The sequence below is a fragment of the Mytilus californianus genome, unplaced genomic scaffold (assembly GCF_021869535.1).
Source record: "Mytilus californianus isolate M0D057914Y unplaced genomic scaffold, xbMytCali1.0.p SCAF_12, whole genome shotgun sequence".
Taxonomy (NCBI): Eukaryota; Metazoa; Mollusca; class Bivalvia; order Mytilida; family Mytilidae; genus Mytilus; species Mytilus californianus.
The window spans coordinates 45,609,361-45,617,813 of record NW_026262604.1 but is presented as its reverse complement, the minus strand read 5'-3'; positions in this window follow the sequence as shown (position 1 = coordinate 45,617,813).

Here is an 8,453-nt window from a genome sequence, read left to right as displayed (position 1 = left end):
TAATCCTTATTATAATGTTCCAAATAAAATGCAATATAAATGTATGCAAAATATACAGCATTGACAGAGACTGACAAAATACACATGTTGTCGGAAGACAAGCCAGCATAAATATAAATATAAATACAGGAGAAAAGCGAAAATAAAAAAGGTACCTGCAAATTGAAAAGTGAAAAAAACTTGAGAGTAATAATATAATGAATGTTATAAATGAACACCAACGTTTGTGTTATTATGATAGATATCTTTGATGAAATTAAAGATTGTAACATTAATTGGTTGTTAGTATGGGTATATAGACAACTAACAATGAATTCAAATGTTACTAACAATGATTGAGTTTTAACACGTGACCAGATTATAACTTATGCTGATACTTTTAAGTTTATTAGTGACCAATCTGATTAAATAAGAGATCCTTCTTCCAAGCTTTCCTTACAAGGATCTGCCAACACTCTATTTCACTTTGTGCTTTACAGACCTTTCAGGATTCTCGGGATTTGTCGTTATGATATACACCTTCAGAAATTTGATGGTTGAAATTTCATTGGCTGATGTAATAATTACCAGAACAAAAAGAAGAATGGAGTGTTGTCAGACCCTTGTAAGCGAAACGTGGACAAAAGTTACTTTGCTAAGATTTATTAATGACAAATTATTTTCAGAGTAATCCACCAAGACTGAGTATCAATGTGCACCGCATACTAGAATGCCGTTGGTGAATACAAGATTGCAATAGGTGTACTGCAAATTAATATGGATGAGGCAAAAGGCAAAAAAACTTCTTTATGATGTCTGGTAGCATTTGTTGTTATGTTTCACCCCTTTTTTCCTTGTTATTAAATACAACAAAATTGTACATAAGGTATATAGTTATTGTCAAAATATAGTTAATAGTATTTAAAACTTGGTCAACTATTTCTGTACCCTTAACATTCCATTCTCAATCATTTGAAAAACAAGCAAGTTAAATAAAAAGACATAAACTATATAAATAAGTCAGAACAGTTAAACCAAGATTATTTGTCGATAACGAAATCGAAGAAAAACTGTACTATTGAATAATTGATATCAGCGACTTTTTACGGTGTCTGAATATCATCTTTACTAGACCTTGACTACTTCATGCTTCCTTAAGTCTTACATGCACATTTATATATATATTGCTATACGTTCCAGTATATGCATATAACTATATTACGAAGAGTAAGAAAAAGCGTGATCTTCTGTAAAATATAAAATTATAGACACAGGTAGAAAAGAGTCTAGAAAGAGGCTAAAAAGGGTAAATTCACCTCTCAAAATAAAAACGACAAGAGAGGTAGTCCACAGGAAAATATCAAAACTGTAATGGAAAGTTTGTTTGAATACCAACAAAGAAATTGTAAAGATAACAACAGATATTGTGACTGCAAGATTTTTTTTTCATTTACAAGACAAATTACAAAACAAGATAATTCTTATAATAAGATGATACAGATATGTCACATTAAAGGTCGAAATTAAAACCGTCAACAGATATAAACTGATCCTGAAAAAAACAGTCAAATCAAGAAGCCTGCAGAATTGTCATAGCACTCTGTATTTTTTTTGACCACCCTGACCGTTCAAGGAAACCTTTATATGAATATGTGTGTATGAATAAGAAAACATGTTATTAAATCTGTTGTTTAATCAATTAAAAAAACCGGTTTTTATTGCGCTTTTTAGGGTTGACCTGAGGTGAAATGTAATCAATATAAAAATGTATACTAATGTAATTCTTGTGTGTCGTTACAAACAAATAAAATGGTGGAACGGTAAGATTTATTCACTTTTTATTACGTTTTATTTAGTTGTTTCTCTCTATTTGAATAATAGTCCCTTGGCTGTTACTTTTACTTATAATCAATTTGAACTCTTCAAAATATAACTATAAATATTTCAAATGTTCGTATTGTTCATTCAGACGACCGAGCTTCTTCATATTTTAATAATATCGCGAAACGTTAAATATACATTTTCGGAATAACTTTCATTCTATCACAAACTTTAATAACATAACAAATACCCTTGTAGTAAAACTGACCTCACACCTAGTTTATTTTATGTTTGGTGTCATCTTTGTCTAACGTTGGTTTCTGTGAAGGGTTTTGTGGACTGTTGTTTGCCCGTTCGTTACTTTTCCTTAGTCATGATATGGTGGTGTCTGTCGATTTTGGACATATTGTTTTCATTGTTGTCTCTTGGAGTTAACTCAAATGTCGTTATTCTACTTTCAAATATATAGATGATGTTCTCTCACTGAATAATTCAACATTTGGCGACTATGTTGAACGGATCTATCCCATCGAACTAGAGATAAAGGATACAACAGATACAGTTAAGTCTGCCTCATATTTTGACTTACATCTAGAAATTGACAATGATGGTCGGTTGAAAACAAAACTTTACGACAAAAGAGATGATTTCAGCTTCTCAATTGTGAACTTTCCATTTCTATGTAGCAGCATTTCAGCAGCGCCTGCATACGGAGTATATATCTCCAAATTAAAAAGATATTCCCGGTCTTGTATTTCCTATCATTATTTTTTTGATAGAGGGTTGCTGCTCACAAGGAAGCCATTAAACCAAGAGTTCCAAATGGTGAAGTTAAATCATTCCTTCGTAAATTTTACGAACGCTATCACGAGTTAGTTGACCGTTATGGAATATCCGTTTCACAGATGATAGCGGATATGTTCCTACTGTTGTAACTACAATCCCGTTCCCTTTTCACCAATGTGACCTACCGAATTAGACTATTGACCGGGATTGTACTAACATGAGCAACACGACGGGCACCATATCAGGAGCAGAATCTGCTTACCCTTCCGGAGCACCTGATATCACCACCAGTTTTTGGTGGGGTTCGTGTTGCTTAGTCTTTAGTTTTCTATGTTGTGTTTTGTGTACTATTGTTTGTCTGTTTGTATTTTTCTATTTTAGCAATGGCGTTGTCAGTTTATTTTCAATTTATGAGTTTGAATATCCCTCTGGTATCTTTCGCCCCTCTTTCAAAGCGACTCCAATTAATAACCATCTGAAATTGTCATTGCAAAAATTACCGTGTAGAACGTCACATGTGGGGTTTTAGGCTATGTTTGACAGTGTTTCGAAGCGAAGAAAACGAGCATGTTAAGTAAAGGTATCATTTCTTGTTTCTTTTTTGAGAACAGTTAGCATCACAATATGTATTGAATGGAAAGTACCGACCTGTGATATATTTCCAGAAAGCAGAAGTAGTCGTACATGGTGCTCTGTTTCCTGAAACACTAGAAAATGAAAGGATATGGAGTAAATGTACATTGGACAAAATCGCACATAATACATAGAAAACATAGAAAATTATCAATGAACAGGGCTTTTATTCCTGTTCCTCATTTTGACAGTTGATGTAGGGTCTTCAACAATGAACGAATCATTCATATCCTACAACAAGATCAAGACGGCCCCTAGCGTCGACTTAAGCGGTACTATTGATAAAAATAAACCACAGTTTACCTTCTTGCTCCCCACCCGCCTCGGAGTGCCAACTTGTGCGATGCTTGTGTACGACGGTTCTCCAGTCGAAAGCACCAGGGATACAAGAAAAGTGCAGTAATTTTGAAAGACCTCGATCGCCGCTAAAATATGCCTTGAAGTTACACATCCCTTCTTAGTTTCCTGTGTCGCACATTTACATGAAAGTTTCAGTGAAAAACTACTTTTCGGCGACATATTTTCATAGTTTTTATATAGAGATGAATTCACAGAATTAGACCTAGTGATTGCTTACCAGTCAATATTTCCTGATTTTAAACTTAATTTCTCAACAAAATGTAAAATGGCGCACGGATGGAATATTTTGCATCTCACGGCGGTTAGGCATTCAGGAGAACAGGCATAAATATGCCTTAAAGTCTGTCTTTGTCTACAAGTAAAAGGCATAACGACATGTATAGAAAAGTAGCGAACAGGCATATAACTCCACTAAACCCTTCATAGAAACCAAAGGTAGAAAATCTGTGCAAAATGACAATGATGAACATAAATTAACAAAGGACTACTAGCAGTTAATAAAATGCCAGCTTTAGCCTTCAATTAAATCTATTGAAAGATTATGTCTTCATCACATGAAATCAACCACAATTTCTCCCGAAGAACATAACCTGTAGCATGCCAACAACTGCTTTAAATCTAGAATAGATAAGTTTATTTCCGATGCAAAGACCCTATGAGTAAATAAATAGTAATTGTATTTTTTTATTTATCTTTTATAACTTGACAACAGTATCGTAACTGTATCCCTTGTGAATAAGTATGTTTAAAGGTTTGGTTAGCGTGGTTGAGGGGAATTGCGGCAGTTTTGTGCTCTGTATAGAATTTTACCATACAAGATGGGTTTTAAAATACATTAACTTATAAGATGTCTGCACGTTAATTTATATTTACGAATGATGTCCTTGTAGCGATGATAAAATTTAGTAAAAGTTTGTGACATCGAAAATCCTGTGTAATAATGTTTAAGTAAAAAAGAGACCGCTTTCGTTAAAATCAAATACGATGTTACATACATGAGCGAATCAGGCAAGTTAAAATACACGGTGGTGCCACGGAAACGTCACCATCTAAATACAAAAACGGATAATTAATAATCGGAAATGAACAATCATCTCTTGTATCGTTACTTTTATTATTTAGCTTCCAGTTAGAGATATAGATATCAAGATTCAGGAAAGGACAATGTTTTTGTTAGTATTAGCCTTATTTAAAGTAAGTTCAACAGGATAAATATCTTAAGTGTATCTACAGAAGTCGTTATTACTGAGAATCAAAATATCATCTATATATTTAAAGGTGTTATGAATTTTGTGTGTCAAATTAGGTTTAGATGCTGATTTTAAACGTTAAATGTGATTCGTAACGAAACAGAAACATGTCCGCAAAAAGTGGTGCACAGAAATCCCCATTGGAATTCCAAGTTCAAGGCAGTTATCATATCAAAGCAGGTCCAGTTGACATATTTCTGTTGTTTCTTATTACTAAAATACTACCTTTAAGAGTTTGAACATATATCTTCACATTCTGACTTTTTAAATGCCAATCTAATTAAGTATGTTATTATTTGACAACCAGGTCAAGTACAAAATCCTTGTCGAGTTCTAACAGCTTATGTTTAATACGAGAAATAGGGTGTATAGAATGTATACAGAATTATATATATGAATTCATTCAATCATTTACACATGAAATTATCAAGGCATCCAATTCATCATATCCATATTTCGTACAAATTTCATAGTCACCAAAAAAGTGGGAAATATATATTCAAATGTTATCCGAGCGTCGGAGTCTTTAGACCAGCAAACTATGGCATGATCATAAATAGCTTCCGGACAACATTCGGGTCTGTTGTAAATTAAATCCGTCTTAAATCCGTTAAATACGCCTGGATCTGTCAAGGCTGGAAAAATAAACAAACAGGTTTTAAAATACAAAAAATGATTTGGAATAATATTTTATATAAGTATTAGAGATGGGTGCAGTTCTAACCTGTACAAACGTTCACTTGAGGCAGACTTGTTGACAGCTTTCCAAGATTAACTAAGAAATTTTAAGCAGACAAGCAAGTTAACTTCATTGGTGGTAGACCAGACCTACATGTACGTCTGTTTTATTTGGACGGCTTTTCAGACCTATTGAAAAGTCAGATCAAGACCAGACCTGTGGACAAGTCTGCTATTGACCAGTCCTGACGACATGTCCGCTGCAGACCCGACATGTGAACAGGTATGCCCCTGACCAGACATAAGGACATCTCTGCTTATGACAAATTGCCGTGTTTAAGACATTTTTATATCAGACCTCAGCTTTTATTATGTGAACAATACTCGTATTGTTCTTTTTCCCAGTACAGCAAGTTACTATACTCGTTAGTGACTCTTTATACATATTATACACATTAAAAATGTCTTTTTTCATTTTGTATTCTTATATGCGTAAAATAATGGCTATTATATTTCACACTTGTTGATCGACATATATACATGCAGCTATCATAAAAAAAAACTGTTTTTTTTTATTTGAAGGCAGATAAAAAGGTTATGCAACGCATCGGAAACATATTTTTATATTATGGGATGTAAACAACATTGTTTACGTTGCTTAGTTCCCAATTGATTACAGTCTCTTCCTAAATATAAGTCTAGCTATGCACTACATGGATGTTTCGTCGTTATTCACATTGATTGCCTTGGATTTAAGATTCTATTTTTGACGAAGTGTTCACACAAACATTGTATAGGGTCCGGATATATAAGGTGTTGTAGAGTTTTGAACCATATCGTCAATTTCGGTAGATTTATCTTTACCAATTATAAATGATATCTGGGACGTCTAACATCATAAACTCGTCCAGAACATGAATGAAATATTTGCTCCAGGACGTTTAGCAATCAACAATCAATCAATCAACTGACATTATATACTAACAGTCAGTATACCTTTCTCAGATGATACCTTCTCATACTTTTCATTACAAAGTACAAATATGGTCAATTTTGGATGATGCGGTTTAATAGTTTTTTTTCCCTGAAATATGAAACTACTGATTTAAGTGACGTCTCAATGTTTTGAATAATAAGAGGAAATGCTGGCATTCTTAATTGATGCGGACAATATTTTATAGTCATTGTGAACTAAACATGCTGTAATTTGTATTATACAATCCACCCTGAGTTAAGAAAAAAACTTTTTTTTTCTTTTTAACGTAACAATATCCACATTGCATATTTGCTGTAACAACTTATTAAGTTAACAGCTTTTAACTTAGTATCCCTCATGTTAGTTTACTTAATAGTTAAGGGAAGCACTATTTGGTAAGATATAACTTACTCATAATATTAGTATCTATAATATATTTCATTCTACAAATGTATTTAATAAATCATTGTGAATTCACATACAAATCTTTGTTTTTTTTCTGGTTTTTTTCTGTTTTTTTTCATATATAACTTAGTTTTCTGGAATTAACTCCGTAATCGGTGTGATCCGTGTTCCATTTAAATTTGGGCACATGGCTGCTTCAGCAAACATGTTTGCTATCGGTTAGAGTTACGATATGTGTCAACTTAATATTATTATTATAAACCGGATTTATCTTATTTGATAAAATGTGGTGAGTGTACAAGTTTTTGCGTTATCAACTGATCTTTTCTATGTCGACGTGTATATATATTCTTTAATTTTTGTTTTTAACGTAACAATAGCTTTATTGCATATTTGCTGTAATAACTTACCAAGTGTACAGTTTTTTACTTAGTATCCCTCATGTTAGTTTACCTAATAGTTTAGGAAAGCACTATTTGGTAAGATATAACTTACTCATAATATTAGTATCTATAATATGTTTCATTCTACAAATGTATTTAATAAATCATTGTGAATTCACATACAAATCTTTGTTTTTTTTTTCTCTTTTTTTTTCTTTTTTTTTTATATATATAACTTAGTTTTCTGGAATAAACTCCGTAATCGGTGTGATCCGTGTTCCATTTAAATTTGGGCACATGGCTGCTTCAGCAAACATGTTTGCTATTGCATAGAGTTATGATATGTGTCAACTTAATATTATTATTATAAACCGGATTTATCTTATTTGATAAAACTTTGTGAGTGTACAAGTTTTTGCGTTATCAACTGATCTTTTCTATGTCGACGTGTATATGTATTCTTTTATTTTAATATTTAACGTAACAATACCTTTTACATATTTGCTGTAACAACTTACCAAGTGTACATCTTTTAACTAAGTATCCATCATGTTAGTTTACCTAATAGTTAAGGGAAGCACTATTTGGTAAGATATAACTTATTCCTAATAAATGTATCTGTAATATAATTCATTCCACAAATGTATTTGATAAATTATTGTGAATACACATACAGATCTTTGTTTTTTTTTGTTTTTTCTTCTTTTTTTATATAACTTAGTTTTCCGGAGTCAACTCCGTTATCGATATGATCCGTGTTCCATATAATTTGGGCACAGTACTGTTTTAGCAAACAAGTGCGCTTTCAGATAGAGTTATGATATGCGTCAACTTAATATTATTATTATAAACAGGATTTAATTTATTTGATAACATTTGGTGAGTACACAAGTTTGTTTTTTTAGATATCTACTGATCTTTTCTATGTCGACGTGTATATGTATTGCACAAGTTATAATATTCTAAAGAGCTAATAAATAATCGTGCTGATACATGTATATCTATTTTTGTTAACGTTTGTGAATACAAATTTGAAAATCTAAAAATACGGTATGTTACATGTCGTGACTCATGCATGGTTGAACATGCTTACAAACATATCTTGGGCATATGAAAGGTTGAACTCGTTAATAAATATGACCATATTTGGCTTGTGCACAATAAACAATTTTGCATAAAATG